General features: G+C 37.8%; 1 protein-coding gene across 1 annotated transcript in view; it reads left to right on the top strand.

Moving 5' to 3' along the window:
- The first annotated feature begins 1178 nt into the window (after positions 1 to 1178).
- Positions 1179 to 17183, top strand: part of FAM172A (family with sequence similarity 172 member A) — a 429609-nt gene continuing 413604 nt past the window's right edge. Inside the window, exon 1 of the mRNA XM_047089022.1 lies at positions 1179 to 1262. The gene's annotated coding sequence lies outside the window, so the exon portion shown is untranslated. The remainder of the gene's footprint in view (positions 1263 to 17183) is intronic.

Here is a 17183-nt window from a genome sequence, read left to right as displayed (position 1 = left end):
AAATATCCTAGTAGTATGCTGAATAAGAAGTTGGACATGTGAGTATAGTAATCAGAGAAGTCAGAGCTAGATATGGGTATTTGGAAGCCATCAGCATAGTGAAGTTATGTAAAAGACAATGAAGGGAATGGATGAGATCACATGGGGAATGAGGACAGATAAAGAAAGGAGTAGGTCTGGAGCATAACATTTAGAAATCAGGAAGAATCTATCAAAGGAGAATCAAAAGCGCACCATGATTCCACAAAAGTTAAATCAAGAATGTGTTTCAAGTTTAAAACAAAACAAACAAAAAAAAAGGATGTAATTAACTGTGTCAAACACTGCTGAATGGTTAAGTTGTAGATTAAGAGTTGCCCCTTGGATATCTCCGGATTGTTTAAATGACCAGGTATCAATACACAAATTTTCCTTTCATTCTAACTTTAAACTACCTAAGGTCTCATATTCAAGTGTGCAGAATTAGAGATCTAGACTTTATGCTCAACATACGCATTCTGTACTTTGTGGGCCTTTTAAAGGATTTTCGTGGGCAATTTTTACTATCAGGAATTTTGCTAGGAAGTCTGCGTTTACAACCAAACTCCTCTTAGCCACGTGACTACAGGTTTCCACAACTGTTTCCAATCTATCCCACTAGTATTCAGGGGATAGGGAAAAGAGCAGGGTCGGGGTGCCTAACTTTAATGTCCTACTTTATAAATCATAACTTTGAAGTAAATTTACTTTCCCAAATCTAGACTTTCCCACCTCCTGTCTTTTCTGGAATTGAATGGACTGGGTAAAGCTGAATAAAACATGAGTGGGAGAGTGGGAAATTAGCTGCATGGACAGTCCCGCACATATTTTTAAATTTTCTCTTGGAGAACGAGACTTCAAGGTGGCCCCGTCTCTGAGGATACCTGGGAAGCGGGGTCTCTCGCTTCAGAAGAAGAGGTGAAGAAAAAGCGAGCCGGGCCAACGGGAAAAGAACAGTGAAACTCTTACCTCCCACAAGCCTCTCTCTCCCAGCCCACCTAGCGCCACAGGAACCAACCCAGCGACTGGGCTCCGCCCATTTCCGGATTGTCGCCGCCGCCGTCGCATGCGCAATGACGTTTCAGTCTTCTGCGGACCCCGGAAGTGCGGCTCGAACTTGGTCGGGGCGCGGATCCCGAGAGGGAAAGTCATAACAACCGCACGAGGGAGTTCCACTGGCGAGCTGGAAGGCCACGCCTCCTCCCGCCTCCCCCCGCAGCCCTGTAGCTGGGGGCAGAGCTCAGGTAGGACCTGCGTTTGCGGGGATGTGAGCTCCGGGGGCAGGCCCGGGCGGGAATTAGAGGAAGGGCTGGCCTGGTCGGTCTCGGGCGGGGATTTTTGGCCCTGTGGCCCTAGACTGCTCACGGCGCACTCCGTGTGCCCTGCGCGCAGGTGTCCCCTGTCCCGGGACCCCGCTGAAGAGCAGTTCCACCTGTTCTTTCCACTTATTAGGCGGGGCAGGACACGTGTGTTCCCTGGATGACTTTCGTTACAACTGAACATGTGGGGTTCGTTAAGCTCTGGAGACCACAGAGTAATGGGCCCTCGTACGCTTTCTTAGGAGGGATGGTATTGTCTGATTAAACATTTTTTTTCCCTACAAAATTATAATTAACTGCCGAAGCTTTACTAGAAGTCATTCACTGCAAACAGAAGATTAAAATGCAGTTATAAAATTCGCTCACAACTTGTAACATGCTTGAGCTCTGGTGGGCCATTTGACTGGAATGAATTTTTAAACTTTTGACTTTGAAATAAAGTTAGATATATAATGGAAGCAGTCTTCTCCCTCCCTCATCCAGAGATGTAACATATTCTTCTAATCTTCCAGAGTGTGTATTTGTTAGGCCAAGTAACTAGTTAAATTTTAGCGATATTTATTAACAGCTAGTGTTCTTGCATTTCTTTTTTTCCACCTCCTTTGAAAAGTTGCAGAGGGAAAATCCTGTCGTTTGCAGACTAGCAAGTGCCTCGTAATGTTATCAAAATAGGTGCAATGTGATGTTTGTTATATGCAATACTTGGTATCTTTTTGTTTTAAAGCAGTGTTAGAGGTAAATTCTTTACCCTTATTCTTTATCCCATATTGCAAGGGCAGATATACTGTATTCATTTATTTAGGGTGTTTAAAAACTGACTCACAGAGCAAGCAAGCACTGTCTGAAGTGCCTCATGAAGGTATTACTGTCAGTGTTGGTACCGGGCTTCTGATTTTTAAACTGGTGTTCCTCCCACTTAACCTGGGAAAGGCAGGGGTACTCTGGATGTCTTTGAGGCAGAGGCTGGTGGCTGTTGCAAGGCTGGTAGGTGGTAGAATAGTACCAAGACCAAGAAGGAGATATGATCAGTTACGCTGTGAACATCCATCTATTCATTCATGCAATGAATATTTATTGACCACCTTCAGTGTGTCAGGTGGTGTTCTAGGTCCTGAGAGTACAATAGTGAACAAAAAAAGTCCTTGTGCATCTGGAATTTACATTATCGTAGATGGAGAAAAAACATGAGCAAGTAAATGTATATCAAGTATTGATAAAAGCTGTCAAGAAAAAATAAAGCCCTTTATGAGGAGAGGGAATCACAGAGGATGCTATTTTGCCTAGTGTGGTCGAGATTAGCCTCTCTGATAAGGAAACGATTAGACATGAGAATGAAATGAGTGACCTCTGCACTCTGCACGTATGTGGGGATGGGTTTCTTAGGATAATAAAGGTGGTGAGGCAAAGTATGTTTGTTGTCTCCTAGAATAGCAATGATGTAGGCATGAAGGCATTAGAGTTTAAATATCTCGAAAATGAGTATTTATTCAGTTGTTTGGTGTGTGCACGAGAGAACCTTCTTTATTGACAGACTTTTTTTTTTTCAACTTTCCCAGACCTCCTTGAGGAGTATCTGAAATCTTTAGATGTTTAGAGAGGTTTCCATGCTCTCCTTCAGCACTAACAAAGTTAAAAGTCATTTATTTAGTTGATACATTACCTGTGTTGTTACAGAGTCGGATAAAATTTGCACAGTAGTGATGGATAACTAAGTAGCAAGTACTTCTCTGCCCTGTTGTGAACTTTACTTTTCATTCCTTTTTTTTTTTTTTTTTTACTGTGGTAAAATATACATAACAAAATTTACCATTTTAACCATTTTTTAACTGTACATATTAGTAGTATTAAGCACATTCGTACTGTTATGCAATCATCACTATCATCCATCTCCAGAACTTTTCATCTTCCACAACTGAAATTCAGTATCTTTTAAACATTGACTTTCTGTTCCCCCTCCCTTCAGCCTCTTGCAATCACCAGTCTACTTTCTGTCTCTGAATTTCCCGTCTCTATTTATGGTAACTCATATCAATGGAATCATACAATATTAAGGTCAACTAATATTCCACTGTATGTGTATACCACATTTTTTTTTTTATCCATTTGACTGTGGAAGCTTGTGTTGCTTTCACCTTTTGTCTATTGTGAATAAGGTTGCTCTGAATAGGAATGTGCAAATATCTGTTTGACTCTCTGCTTTCATGTGTTTTGCATATATACCCGGAAGTGGAATTGCTGGATCAAATGTCAGTTCCATGTTTGATTTTTTAGGAATTACCTTCCTGTTATCCATAGTACCTCCAGTATTTTACATTCCCACCAGCCATTGCAGAGATGTTCCAGTTTCTCCATATCCATACCAATACTTTTCCACATCCTTGCCAAACATATTCTCTCTCTCTCTCTCTCTCTCTCTCTCTCTCTCTCTGTTTTTGATAATAGTCATCCTAATGGGTGTGAAGTAGTATCTTCTGTGTTTTTGATTTGCATTTCCCTAATGATTCCCTAAAGAAGTTAAACATCTTTTTATATGCCTTAGGGCCCTATGTATATCTTCTTTGGAGTACTATTCACTTATTTTAAGATCTTATTTTACTAGAAATTTTTGGAGTTTTTGTTTGTTTTTGTTTTTTGGTGAATCTTTTAAGGGTTAAGAAGGCAGCCTTCATGTCTGCTGTTGATTTTTTTAACCCTAAAATACTATAATGGTAAAAGCTTCTATTATCTATAGACCAAGTATCTGCCGTAACTCCAAACTTAGAAATAAACGAGACCATAAAGCATCATTTGTAACAGTGAATGAACTTTTTGAATATTAGATTTCGATGAAAACAGTTCAGAAATGCCAAGGATCATCCTGACCTGCTTTGATGTTTTTTTTCGTTTTTGTTTTTGTTTTCTTTTTAATCAGAAGGAAGGGAATATATTGATTGACTGACTGTGCCTGTGAAGTAGATCTCTTTTTTCTGGAAACTGAGAAGGCCTGGAAACAGAAGAGATAAAGATAGTGCAACAGAGAAAAGGAGTATTGAATAGCAATATAGCAGTGGGATGTGAGTTGGTGGAGAGTGGCAGAGGACATCAGTAACAGTGATAGACAATAAGCAGTAAAACTGGCAGCAGAGGAGATAAGATCCAGCAAGGTGACAGACAGTATATAGCTCTACAGATTGGAATGGGATTGAGGATAGGGTGAGAGAGCAAATCGCCAGGTACATCTCAGCGTGTGATTGGTGCTGAAGTCAGCCACTTGGCCTTCAGTAGTTGAGTAAGACCTACTGTGTATCTGGTAATGTGTGTATCAGTCCATCTGGTTCAGTAGTCATGTTTGAAAGGTGTGCAGTGTATATAGTCCTACAGGAATAAACGAAGTTTTCTAGACCATGTATCACATTATTTCCATCCGTAGAGTAATGAGGTTTAATTGAGTCATTTAGTGAATAATTGTGTAAATTAACAGTGTTCAGCATTGGTAAAAAAGGTTTTTTTTAGATTATTTAAGAAAGAATTTTTTGGTCCATAATAGCTAATGGCCCATTAGTTCAAGGTAACACTTTTTCTTTTAAACTGTTGATTGTATTGTACACTGTCATTGTCTAGAAAATACTCTTGAGGTACTACCTTAAGCTATTTCAGTTATAAAGCTCATTTAAGCCAATTACTTTGCTTTAATTTAAAGTAGTGAATGAAAAATTGTACCACTATTTTGCTCATCACTCTTTGCCAAATTAAAATTGATTAATTTGGTACAGATGAGATGGCAGATGACTGACTTGCTCAAGGTTTCACAGCTGAGTTAAAGACAAGTTAGAGACAGCAGTACTGTGCTGCTTTCTGTGATACTGTGTTGGTGTCTCCGTTTCAGGGTAATAGTTCATTTTTGCAGTATAGATGATGTAAACAATTTTTGTTGTAGAGAAAAATATCACTAAATTGAAGCAAAGTATTTATTGTATGTTCCCATTTCTTTTTTAAAATTAAAAAAAATATATTTATTTTTGAAACAGAGAGACAGACCATGAGAGGGGGAGGGGCAGAGAGAGAGGGAGACACAGAATCCAAAGCAGGCTCCAGTCTCTGAGCTGTCAGCACAGAGCCTGATGCAGGGCTTGAACCCACGAACCATGAGACATGACCTGACCTGAAGTTGGACACACACTGAGCCACCCAGGCGTGTCTGTTTCCATTTCTGTATAGCAGATAGGATATTTATTTTACACATAGTCTAGATTGATAACATACCTAGGGTTGATTTGTTCAAAGGTTGGAGAGATGCTAGTAAGACTAAGATTGTGTATTTGAGCCCTTGTGAGTTCCTTTAAGAGCTCATTACAGAAATGATCACAACTAATACCCAACAATTTAACTATTAACTGTTGTTGTGGGATGTAGCTGATATTCTTATCCCCTGCTCATCACATTGCCCTTATATGTGTTTTGGTATAAGGAAGCAGCAAGAATGATACAATATGTGGCTAAACATACTACCTCTCTTTAAAAAAAAAAAAACTATTCAGAGTTAATATCTAAGGTACGGAAGGAGTGTGATTGATACCCTTTTCATCTGTAAGCATAGCTTGGTTTGTGTGCCTTGTTTACAATATTGAGCAGGCTAGAATTGTAACCAAGATTATAACTCAAGGTAAATTAATTGAAAACAAATGTTCATTTATTTATCTATTTTGAGAGAGAGTGAGCAATGGAGGGGCAGAGAGAGAGGGAGGCAGAATCCCAAGCAGGCTCCTCAGCTCTCAGTGCAGAGCCCAGTGCGGGACTCAAACTCCTGAAACATGGGATCATGATCTGAGCCAAAACCAAGAGTCAGATGCTTAACTCTTTCTTGCTCTCAAAAATAAACATTAAGAAAATGAAAAAAAAAAAATGCTTTGGATTCCATCTCCTTCTTTCTCACTCTCTGCCCCTCCCTCACTTGTGCTCTGTCTCACTCAAAAATAAACAAACATTATTAAAAAAAAAAAAAAAAAAGAGTCAGAGGCTTAACTGACTGAGCCATCCAGGCACCCCTGAAAAAAGTTTTAAAATTTGGTTGATGGTGAGATAGTGACATACCCTCTTGATGTGAACTACCCATGCTTCATGGTATCATTTTTATGTATATTATGGAAATGATTCTAGTACTAACTCAAGTAGTTTGGAAATTAATTAATTTGGTTTAACATCCTCTAATATAGTTGGAATATTTATTTTAGGCTTGGTTTTAGAAATTACTTTTGGCCTGATTTCGCTTTCTGGGAAATTATTATTATTCTTCTAAGCAATCACTGGGGTGATTTTATTACTGATATTTCTGTTTTTGCCCTGGATATTGTTGAGCTATATGGGAGAATACTAGATAACGGTACCCTCCATAATACTGCATCGGATAGAGTTTGGAAAATGGAGATCCCCAGGCTAAATGAACCTGTACAATTTCTAATGCTATAAAATTAGTTTTCAGCTAATTTAAGTAAAAATCCAGGTTTTGGGTTTCTCCTGAAAAATAGAAAGTTCCAGTCACACTGGGTCTTCATTCTTATAGCAACAGTGGGGCAAATTGCAACTCCCTTGAAATGAGCTATGTGTTTTCCAGTTTGTTGCAGTCTTCACATTCATACATTGTAAGCTTATGACTTTTAGGGCCTCACCGCCTGTATTGACTGTTGACTTTTTGGTGCCTGTAGACTTTTGAATTTTTCATTCTTGCGTTATATAGACTTTAACATGGGTAATTGTCTTTGCCTTTCGGTGGCTATATTGCACCCTTTCATTTTTATTTTCCTCATGTCTACGGTGATTGGGTTGTAGACTCCCTTGCAAACTGATAGCTTATCCTGTAAATTAGATTTTTTAATCCCATTTTACTACAGTGATCTCCCTTAAGCTGCTGTTAAGGCAGTGGTCGGGTCTTTCCTGTAGGTTGTATTATGTCCTGAACTTAAACAGGATGGCTCTTGGTTTGGTTCTAGGATCCAACAAAAATTGGATTTACTGGAGACCAATTTGGACCTTTTTCTGCCAGCATCAAAGCATTTTTTATTCATCATTGTTCTTTTAGAATCTTGCCTACTTTTTTCTAGGTTACTAACATGATAAATCGGTTTGTGCTAATGTATTTGACAGGTAATTGCAATTAGAGTATTATTGTTTATAGGTAGTGTTTTATAATTTTGGAACAGTGTGAGTGATATAATGGTGGAAATTTTATCTGCTTTAGGAATACTGCAAATTTTAAGAAACTAGGCATTTCAATTTTACCATTGAAAACAAACTATTGAAAACAAGCTTATTTATTCTGAATATTTTCTTCAGTAAGAAACATGTATAATTAGTTTTATCCAAATAAGCATATGTTTGTGTTTTTAACTGTTCTGATTAAAAATGTAAGGTTTCTCTCTTTCTCAATGAAGAAAGACTTTCAGCCAGATCAACCATTAATTTTGAAAATATTGTTATGTAAGCTAATTTTCCACTATTTTTTTTTTTTTAAAATACAGAGACAGTAAAAGAAAGCATTCTTGTTTTGGTAAATCTGAAGGAAGCTCCTTCCTTACATAGAAAATAAATTATTACTGAATTGGAAAAACAGTAGGCAATTCATCGATGATGAGAATGAATGAATCTGGGAGCTTTAGTGGTGTTCACTTGGGATTTAACTATACATTGTCTAGTGCTATGTCACAAATCATCCCCAAATTTCACAGCTTAAAATGAAAACTGTTTATTATCTCACACAGTCTCTTACAGTCCAAAATTTAGGGTCAGCTTAGGGGTGGTTCCGATTTAGGATCTTTCATGAGTTTGTAGTTACAGTGCCAGCTGGCTTGCAGTCATCTGTAGTTTGACTGGGTCTGGAAGATCTGCTTCCAAGCTCACTCATGTGGCTGTTGGCAGGAAGCTTCACTTCTGTACCACTTGAGCCTCTCCATAGGGCTGCTCACAGCATGACTTCTCTAGAGTGAGGGATCTGACAGAGTGAGAGAGCACCCAAGGTGGAAGCTACAACGCTATAATCTTCTCCTGTTGAGTATTGGTCTTACTGGTCAACTCTGATACTTTGTGGGAGGAGACCACACGAAGATGTGAATAACAGTAGGGAGGAAATGGGCTACCATGGTCTGCCCTCCACGCCCCAGTGGTTCATGTCCTTCCCACATGCAGAGTACACCCACAGCTTCCCAAGGCCTCCCATGTCCCTTTCTGGTACTTTATCATCTCAAAGTGCAGAATTTCATCATCTCAATCATGTCCAGGCTTAGATGGGATTCCTTCGATTTCCTTAAGCACAGCTCTTTGAGTACGCTTTGCTCAGTCTGCCTCCCCTGCCTGCAATACCCAGTGTACAGTGGGGACAGGCATAGGATAACTGCTAGAGACAGTCTGGTTCTAAAATGTGAAAAGGGGAAGATGCAAAGGTGTCACTGGTTCATAGCAATTCTGAGATCCAGATGGGCAAATATCGGAAGTTTCTTGATGAAGTCTCCAGCTTGGGAATAATTCTTTGAAATTTTCAGCCTTGCCTTCTATACTTTTAGTTTTACCTTTCTTTCTTCGTGAAAGATACCAGATGTTTCCAAAGTGAGTAGTTTTCTTAGCTTGCTTCCTGCCAGTAGAGTTTTGGGGTCCAAAAGTCTCTCTTCATTTAAGATCTATTACATCTTTTATATATTAAGCAAAAAATATGTAAGTATTTTATAAATCTTGTCAATGTTACGTGAATTCTATTGGTATACATTCTTTTGTGCAAAAGTCACAACACACTTTTTTTGAGATAAATCTTTTTAGACTTTGGGTTTCTGGAAACAAGGCTGAGGGATAATGCCCTTAATCTTTGTAGAGCTTTATTGTTTGAGAGGATCAATAAAGCACATTCTAATGTCTTTAGAGGGTCTTATGGCTGACTGACTAGTAGTCTGAGGCAACACCTTTAATGTTTTTGAGGTTTTAATGAAAATTTTTTCAGATATACCCTCAGCCTCATTCCTGAACCATATTTTCCTGGAAATATCCTGGATTTTTTCTTTACTCAGAAACATTTATTAATTTTAGTAACATTTGCCTAATTTTATTTTAACAGATTTTATTTTTTAGAACAGTTCTCGGTTCACAGCAAAATTCAGCAGAGAGTTAAGAGATGGCGCATATACCTCCTGCCTCTGCCCTTGCACAGTTTCCCCAATGTCAACATCTCCCATCAGAGGGGTGTATTTGTTGCAACTGATTAACCTATGTTGACATATCATTATCATCCAAAATCCATAGCTTAAATTAGGGTTCAGTCCTGGTGTTTTGCATTCTGTGGGTTCAGGCAAATGTGTAAGGACATGTGTGCACTGTCATAGTATTGTGCAGAATAATTTCACTGCACTAAAATAGTATCACATTGGGGTGCCTGCATGGCTCATTTGGTTGAGTGTCCATCTTTGGCTCAGGTCATGATCTCAGGGGTTCGTGAGTTCAAGGCCCACATCGGGTTCTGTGCTGACAGCTCAGAGCCTAGAGCCTGCTTTGAATTCTGTGTCTCCTCTGTCTACCCCTTGCCCACTCACGCTCTCTCTCTCAAAAATAAATAAAAACAATAAAATAGTTTCACTGCCTATTTATCCCCTCTTCCTCCTACCCCCTGCCCACCACTAAACTTTTGACTGTCTCTGTAGTTTTGCCTTTTCCAAAATGTCTTATAGTTGGAATCATGTAGTATGTAGCCTTTTCAAATTGGCTTCTTCTACTTAGTAATATGCATTTAAAGTTCCTTGCTAATTTTTCATGGTTTGGTAGCTCTCTTTCTTTCTCTCTCTCTCTCTCTCTCTCTCTCTCTTTAGTGCTTAATAGTATTTCATTGTATAGATGTACCACAGTTGATTTATTCATTCACCTACTGAGGGACATTTTGGTTGTTTCTAAGTTTGGTAGTAATGAATAAAGCTGCTATAAACCATCTGTATGCAGGCTTTTGTGTGGACAGAAGTTTTACAGTTCATTTGGGTAAATACCAAGGAGTGTGATTCCTGGATTATATGGCGAGAGTATGTTTAATTTTGTAAGAATCTGCCAAATTAGCTTCCAACATGGCCGTACCATTTTGCATTCTCAGCAACAAAGAATGAGAGTTCCTGTTGCTCTCTACCCTTGCCAGCACGTGGTGTTGTTAGCATTTAGGATTTTGTTCATTCTAATAGGTATGTAGTAGTATCTCGTTGTTGTTTTAATTTGCAATTCTGTAATGACCTATGATGTGTAGCATCTTTTTCTAAGTTTACATGCCATCTGTATATCTTTGGTAAAGCATCTGTTCAGGGCTTTGGCCCAGTTTTCTTGTTAAATTTTAAGAGTTTTTTGTCTATTTTAGATGAGATACCTTTATCAGAAATGTCTTTTGCAAATATTTTCTCTCAGTTTGTGGCTTGGCTTTTCATCTCTTGACAGTATCTTTTGTAGGGGGAGTCTTGTCTCCTTTCTCTTTAACAGCCCTTTCCTTATTGTCTCTCTCACTTCGCAAGTTTTACTAGAAGCAGCAAAATGAACGAGGTGGCGCATTCAACACTCTGGATTTCTCCTTAGCTAGATCAGACACTTTGTTAGTCATATTTTCTTCTGTCTGTATAACTCCATGGGCAGTGTTGCTGAAGTTTCTGCTACTATTTAGCAAGGAACCTCTTTCCTCAAATTTCCAGTTAACATTTACTTTGCTTTCTTGCAAACCCTCGCTTATAGATTTAGGAAAAATCATGGGGCTTCTATAAACAGGTTCTTTAGGGTATTTTAGATTTTCTCTAACACTCCTCCCAGAGCCCTATGCCTGGTTTCAAGGCCACTCTCACATTTTAAGTTTTCAGTAGGGCCGTACTGTACGTCCAGTTACCCAGATTTGTGTCTGTTGCTACCCTAAAAGAACGCTTTATGTCCTAGAGTTACAATCCTAGGGTTTCTTTAAGATAGATCATGTGGGTGATTGAATTACGGTGCCATTTGAATTTGCAAACTTGAAAGAAGGAGTGGGTCCCTATATGGGTACCTTTGGGCAGATTCTGATGAAGTAGGAACCTTGGATCTCTAAATTCCGTTAAACCTTCTTTGCAGCCCTTCTCCTCCTTCCCAGAATGTCTGTCCCCGCTGCCCTAAAGACCCTGTAATATCCCCTGAAGTAGTTGCCTGCAACAGACTGCTGTTCCTCTTCTTATTCTGACCACATTTCATTGCTTCTAGACCTATGATCAGACTTGAGTCCACACAGGCCCCAGAGGGTAAGGCATACGATTTAAACCAGGAGGAAGTATGATATACCCCAAAAATAACTTGATAGTTTTTGTTCATTTGTATCTACAGAAATGAGGGGAGTATGTGTGGGAATGGATTCTAAGAGTGTGGAGTTAGGTTAAAGGAATATTGGACCAGGCATTAGTGGTGGTGGTGCTGCTAGATACTATGTCAGGGAAGCCTGCAAGGATTACAGACACTCTCATGAGGATACACTCAACAGTTCACTTAGGAAATGAGAAATGAAGACTGTAGTGTTGGGGATAGGAAGAAGGAAACGATGATGTTCTTTGTTCCTCTGCTGTATCATGCATATTTTTTAGCACTTGCAATTTAATTATTTAATGTCCTCTGTCACTAGACCGAGCCATTCAATTATTAGGTCCACTTATTTTTATAACGGCATGAAAAACAGCAAACATTATATGCTGGGCATTATTGTAAGCACCTAACATACCTTAATTCTTTTGATCCCCACACCTATTCTTTAAGTAAGTGCTAATATTAAATACATTTTTTAGATGTGGAAACAATGTTACTGTGTTGAGGATCCTTCAGAACCCTCAGGTTTGATGATTTGCTGGAAGAACTCTCAGAACTCAGAAAAGCTGTTATATCCGCGGTTTTATTTTATTGCAGTGGAAGGATACAGATTAAAATCAGTGAAGGGAAGAAGCATGTAGGGTGGAAGTACAGGAGAGACAAGGCACTAGCTTTCACTTTTATTTCAGTACAGTCATATGGAAAGTGCTTAATCTCCCAATACCAGTGTGTGACATCAAGTGCAAAGTCTTACCAACCAGGAAAGCTCCCCTGTGACTTTGGAGTCCAGGGTGTGTGTGTGTGTGTGTGTGTGTGTGTGTGTGTGTGTGTGTGTTTGCGCACGTGCACGTGTGTGCATGCACGACTGGGGGTGTCAGTCACCTAGGCAGGGAGTGCCCCCATCATTGACAAGTACTCAGTTTCCAGCCCCCACAGAGATCAAACTGATAGAGCTTGCTGCAGGACTCAGGTAGATAAAAGCATACACTCATCATAAATCTTACATGGTTAGTATAAACTGTATAACATGGCCATGGCTTTGTGTGTGCAGAAACACTTTTATCACGCATGATATTCCAAGGCCTTATTGGTTACTTTCCAGAAGCTAGTCAAGGGCCAGCCCTTTCTTTATACACAGTTTGAACATCCTAAGCCTGCTATTGACATTTTACTGCAGAACTGGAGGTTAAGTAACTTGCCCTTGGAAATACATAGAAAAGATGGTAGAGGTAAAATGTAAACAGAAGCATTCCAGCTCTAGTATCAGTTGTTTTAGTCATATGCTCTACTACCTTTTGCATCATTTCTGTCAAATACAAATCTGATATGTTTGAGGCAGTTAATAAATTTGTATTAAGTAAATGAAAGAAAAATGGTAGGAAACTACAGGTCTGCTGATTTAATAAAGGTCACTGATCTTAGAGCTTTTATAATCTTTGTGAAATACCACATGTTGATACCTACTCCCAAGCCCTCTATATCTAGAGCAGTTATTAGATGCTTGCTGAAGATCAGGTTGTTTCTTTTTGCCCTCTTCATGTGTGTAAACATTGCTCAAATGCCTGGAGTGGTAAGATTAGAAATCTGATTATTTCCAATGTATTAATAAAGTCTATGACTGCTTGAAATTTCAGTATTTAGAGCTATTTTTTTGGTTTATAGTCTTATAAATTCCTTAATAGCACTTATAATTACACTCAAAGCTAAACACTTGTGATATTTATTTTTGTAGTTGTGTGTATTTACTGATCTCTCTTGGAATAAACAATAAGGTTTGGCTGTTATGTAATAAAATAATCCCCTCTCAAGGAGTAGTTTATATATTTATCATAGTTTTTCTATGTACATGATACATCATTTTCCATAGAGTGAGTACTACCATAACATGAAAACATTTTGGAAAAAGAGAATAAATAATACCAATTACCATTTTGAACATTTAAAAATCTCCTCACTTTTATCTGTTGTAACCTTATTAAGATACAATTGAAGTACAATAAAATTTTCATGTTTAAAGTTTATAATTTGATGTGTTGTAGCACACATCCATGAAACTATCATCACACTCAAAATAGTGAATATTTCTATCACCTGCAAATGTTTTCTCATGCCCTTTTTCAGTGGTCATTTGTATGTTTCTTTGGAGAGGTAGCTATTTAAATCTTTTGCCTACTTTTCTTTTGAAATCAATTTAATTAATTAATTTTTTATTTTTTATTTAAAAAAAATTTTTTTTAATGTTTATTTTTGGGGGGAGGGGTGGAGGGGCAGAGAAAGAAGGAGACACAGAATCTGAAGCAGGCTCCAGGCTCTGAGCTGTTAGCACAGAGCCCAACGTGGAGCTCAAACTCATGAATAAGAGATCATGACCTGAGCTGAAGTTGGACCCTTAACCAACTGAACCATGCAGGTGCCCCTTAATTTATTTTTTAATTTCAGTATAGTTAACATACAGTGTTATAATGGCTTGGGTGTACAATATAGTGATTCAACAATTCCATACATTAGTGCTAATCAAGATAGGTGTACTCATTCCCCTTCACTTATTTCACCCCTACCCCTACCCCCACCTCCCCTCTGCTAACCATCAGTTTGTTCTGTACAGTTTAAGAGTATGTTTTTTTGGTCTGTCTCTTTAGCGTTCCTTTGTTCATTTATTTTGATTGTTAAAGTCCACATATGAGTGAAATCATATGGTATTTGCCTTTCTCTGACCGGCTTATTTCACTTAGTATTATGCTCTCTAGCTCCATGCATGTTGTTGGCAAATGGCGAGATTTCATTCTTTATTATAGCTGAATAATACTCTTGTGTGTATATATACCACATCTTTTTTATCTGTTCATCTATCAGTGGTCACTTGGGCTGTTTCCATAATTTGTCTATTGTAAATAATGCTGCTATAAGCATAAGGGTGCATATATCTTTTTGAATTATTATCTTTGTATTTTTTGAGTAAATACCCAGTAGTGCATTACTGGATCATAGGGTAGTTCTATTTTTAATTTTTTTGGGAACCTCCATACTGTTTTCCAGAGTGGTTGCACCAGTTTGCATTCCTACCAACAGTGCATGAGGGTTTCTTTCTCTCCACATCCTTGCCAAAACTTGTTTTTTATGATTTTGATTTTAGCTATTCTGACAGGTGTGACGTGATATCTCATTGTAGTTTTGATTTGCATTTCCTTGATGATGAGTGATGTTGAGCATCTTTTCATGTGTGTACTGGCCATTTGGATGTCTTTGGAGAACTGTCTCTTTTTAATTCGATAGTTTGGTTTTGGGGTATTTAATTGTAAAAATTCTTTATATATATTTTGAATACTAACCCTTTATAGGATATATTATTTGCAAGTATCTTCTCCCATTCAATAGCTCGTCTTTTCATTTTATTGATTGTTTCCTTTTCATTGTGGGATCTTTTCATTTTGATGTATTCCCAATAGTTAATTTTTGCTTTTGTTTCCCTTGCCTCAGGAAACATTTCTAGAAAGATGTTGCTATAGCTGATTTTAGAGAAATTCCTACCTGTGCTCTCTTCTAGGATTTTTATGGTTTCAGGTCTCACATTTATGTCCTTAATCTATTTTGAGTTTATTTTTTGTGTATGATGTAGGAAAGTGGTCTGGTTACATCCTTTTGCATGCAGCTGTGCAGTATTCCCAGCACCATTTATTGCAGAGATTGTCTTTTTTCCCATTGCATGCTCCTGCCTCCTTTGTCTAATTTAATTGACCATATAGTTGTGGGTTTATATCTGGGCTTTCTCTTCTCTTCCATTGATACCTGTGTCTGTTTTTGTGCCAATACCATACTGTTTTGATTAGTACAGTTTTATAGTATAACTTGAAATCTGGTGTTGTGATACCTCTCATTTTGTTCTTTTTCAAGATGCTTTGGCTATTCTGGGTCTTTTGTGGTTTCATACACATTTTAGGATTTTTTGTTCTAGTTCTGTGAAAAATGCTGTTGGCATTTTGATTGGGATTGCATTAAATCTATAGATTGCTTTGGGTAGTATGGACATTTTAACAGTATTTATTCTTCCAGTCCATGAGCTTGGAATATCTTTTCCATATTTTTTTCCCTCTCCACCCCCATCTTTCCATATTTTTGTGTTGTGTTCAGTTTCTTTCATTAGTGTTTTATAGTTTTCAGAGTACAGGTTTTTCACCTCATTGGTTAAGTTTATCCCAGGTATTTTATTCTTTTTGGTGAAGTTATAAATGGGGTTGTTTTCTTAATTTCTCTTTTCACTGCATCATTATTAGTGTATAGAAATGCAGTGGAATTCTGTACATTGATTTTGTTTCCTGTGACTTTATTGAATTCATTTATTCTAGTAGTTTTTTGGTGAAATCTTTAGGGTTTTCTATATATAGTATCATGTCATCTGCAGATAGTGGAAGCTTACTTCTTCCTTGCCAGTTTGGATGCCTTTTATTCCTTTTTGCTGTCTAATTGCTGTGGCTCGATTCCAGTACTGTGTTGAATAAAAATGGTAAGAGTGGACATCCTTGTCTTGTTCCTGACCTTAGGGGAAAAGCTCTCAGTTTTATCCCCTTGAGAGTGATGTTTGCTGTGGGTTTTTCATATGTGGCCTTTATTATATTGAGGTATGTTTTCTCTAAACCTACTTTGTTGAGGGTTTTTATCATGAATGGATATTGTATTTTGTCAAATGCTTTTTCTGCATCTGTTGAAATGAACATAAGGATTTTATCCTTTCTCTTTTTATATGATGTATCATGTTGATTGATTTGTGAATATTGAACCACCCTTACATTCCGGGAATAAATCCCACTTGATCATTGTGAATTTTTTTTTTTAATGTATTGTTTGATTTGGTTCACTAATATTTTGTTGAGGATTCTTACATCTATGTTCATAGGGGATATTGGCCTGTAGTTCTTTTTTTGTAGTACCTTCATCTAGTTTTAGTATCACGGCAATACTGAACTTACGGAATAAACTTGGAAGTTTTCTTTCCTCTTCTATTGTTTAGAATAGTTTGAGAAGAAGAGGTATTAAATATTTAGTAGAATTCACCTGAGTAGCCATCTTTTTCTGGACTTTGTTTTGCCTAGTTTTAAATTGGGTTGTTATTATTGAGTGGTAAGAGTTCTTTGTATAATTTGGATACAAGTCTTTCTCTTTTCAAATTTTTATTTAAATTCTAGTTAGTTAACATGTAGTATAATATTGTTTTCAGGAGTAGAATTTACTGATTCATCACCTACGTATAATACACAGTAGTTAACATGACAAGCGCCCGCCTTAGTACCCATCACCCATTTAGCCCATTCCCACCACTCTACCTCCTCTCCATCAACCCTCAGTTTGTTCTCTATAGTAAAGAGTCTCTTATGTTCTCTTTCCCTCTCTCTAATTTTTCCTTCCCTTCCCATATGTTCATCTGTTTTGCTTCATAAACTCCACAATGAGTGAAATCATATATTTGTCATTCTCTGACTGGCTTATTTTGCTTAGCCTAATACACTCTAACTCCATCCACATTGTAGATGTTAAGTTAAGCAAATGAGGCTTAGT

This window comes from Lynx rufus, unplaced genomic scaffold, assembly GCF_022079265.1.
Source record: "Lynx rufus isolate CCGP_SWC_20201006 ecotype Redwood Valley unplaced genomic scaffold, mLynRuf1.p SCAF_1, whole genome shotgun sequence".
Taxonomy (NCBI): Eukaryota; Metazoa; Chordata; class Mammalia; order Carnivora; family Felidae; genus Lynx; species Lynx rufus.
This window is presented reverse-complemented; position numbering and strand designations above follow the sequence as displayed.